Genomic DNA, 2,280 nt, shown 5'->3' with positions numbered 1-2,280 from the left:
GAAAAGGAAGTCGTGTTTGACAAATTGATTGAAGTTCTTTGAGAAGTAACAAGCAATATGAATAAAGGGGAACCTGTGAATGTGCTGTACTTATATTTCCAGAAGTCATTTGACAAGGTGCCACATAAAAGGTTACTACACAAAATAAGAGCTCGTGGTATAGGGGGTGATATATTAACACAGATAAAGGGTTGGTTAGCTAACAGGAAACAGAAAGTAGGCATAAATGGGTCACTTTCAGGTTGGCAAGATTTGATGAGTGGAGCGCCACAGGAATCGTTGCTGGAGCTTCAACTATTTACAGTTTATATAAATTACTTGGATGAAGGGCCAAATGTATGGTTGCTAAATTTGCTAATGACACAAAGATAGGTAGGAAAGTAAGTTGTGAAGAGGACATGGAGTCTGCAAAGGGACATAGATAGGTTAAGTGAGTGGGCAAAAAATTGGCAGATGGAGTATAATGTAGGAAAATGTGAACTTGTCCACTTTGGCAGGAAGCAGGAAGAAAAGAAAAGCAGCATATTATCTAAACAGAGCGAGACCGCAGAACTCTTGAGGTACAAAGAGATCTGGATGTCCTGGTACATGAATTAAAAAAAATTAGTATGCAGATACAGCAAGTGATAATAAAGGCAAATGGAATGTTGTTGTTTATTGCGAGGGGAATGGAATATAAAAGTAGGGATGTTTTGCTACAGTTGTAGAGAGCATTGGTGAGACCATATCTGGAGTACTGTGTACAGTTTCGGTCTCCTTATTTAAGAAAAGATATAAATGTGTTAGAAGCAGTCCTGAGAAGGTTCACTTGACTGATACCTGGGATGGGGGGTGTTATCTTATGAGGAAAGGTTGGACAGTCTGGGCCTGTATTCATTGAAATTTAGAAGATTGAGAGGTGACCTTATTGAAGCATGCAAGATCCTGAGGGGACTTGACAGGGCGGATGCTGAATGGGTGTTTCCCCTTGTGGGAGAGACTAGAGCGAGGGGGACACAATTTAAAAATAAGACAGGGTGAGAAGAATTTTTTTCTCTCAGAGGATCATGAATCTGTAGAACTCTGTTCCCCAGGGAGCAGTGGAGGCAGGGTCATTGAATATTTTTAAGGCAGAGGTAGATAGGTTCTTCACTAACGAGGGAATCAAAGGTTATCGGGGGTAGGCGGAATATGGAATTGGTCATGATCATCCATGATATTATTGACTGACAGAACAGGCTCGAGGGGCCAAATGGCCTACTCCTAATTTGTATGTTTGTATGATGTGAGTTCAAAGTTAAATGCTATATTTTCCTACATTCAGCAAAAACATTAGCTCAAGCCAGAGGATCGTTTACGTTGTCAAGTGCCTATGGAACTAAATATCAAACAATAACAATTTGGGAAAGGGAAATTAATCATTTTCTCTTCTTCCCACCCCCACTCCAATGTCAAAAATAATTTTAGCCGGAGCCAGGGTCTTGACCATGGATTTCTCAGTGCAATAACTTAAGTGTACTTAGAACATGTGGTAAAGTGAGGTACCCTGTCCCTTTAAGAGAATGCGAGTGTACTGATCATGTGACAGCACTGATGAATCACTGTACTGCGCAGGCAACTGCGAACTGTAAGTCTAGTTCTGGAGGTGTCTGAGTGAGCACGTATGATCTGGCGCACTGCCCTATGTCTCAATAAATCATCACTGTTTATTCTTACATCAGTTTCTCCCCTTTATTGATTGCAAGCAGCAATTGAGTAGAACATAGGAAGGCATGTAGAGTTCGGTTGGCCAATGAACTCATTTACCCAAGGCACAAAAAAACATGGCGTCTTAGATTTCAAATTCCAGGGGTCCCTTTATTCCATAGAGGTACCTGTATTAATGGACTTAACATTAGATTCATTTTCATAAATGAGGCGCAGAACACCACCTCACCAGGTGGATTCAGTGTCTGTCTCGGGAGGCGAAGTGTTACTTATGTAAACTGTGCTGATCACCCTTGCTGAGACTCCTCAATTGTTTTGCTGGTTTTCTTTGACTAGTAATGCAATTTTCACGTTTCTGGCTTGTACAGACTTTTTTGCAAACTATCATGGAGGAAACCCACTACCAGCAGTGTAGACACATGAATGATTTTGAGCAACTGCAATTGCATGACCTGCCTTAGATGTAACTTTTTTTAATGTTGCTACTGAAGCCATGTAATTGGTGAGTTGGAAGCACTGCCATGACTTGCCACATGCTGCAAGTTTCTGCTGCAAGTATTTCTACTATGGTAGCTTTCCACTTTTTAACTTAAA

The sequence above is a fragment of the Cetorhinus maximus genome, chromosome 6 (genome assembly GCF_964194155.1).
Source record: "Cetorhinus maximus chromosome 6, sCetMax3.hap1.1, whole genome shotgun sequence".
Classification (NCBI taxonomy): Eukaryota; Metazoa; Chordata; class Chondrichthyes; order Lamniformes; family Cetorhinidae; genus Cetorhinus; species Cetorhinus maximus.
This window is presented reverse-complemented; position numbering follows the sequence as displayed.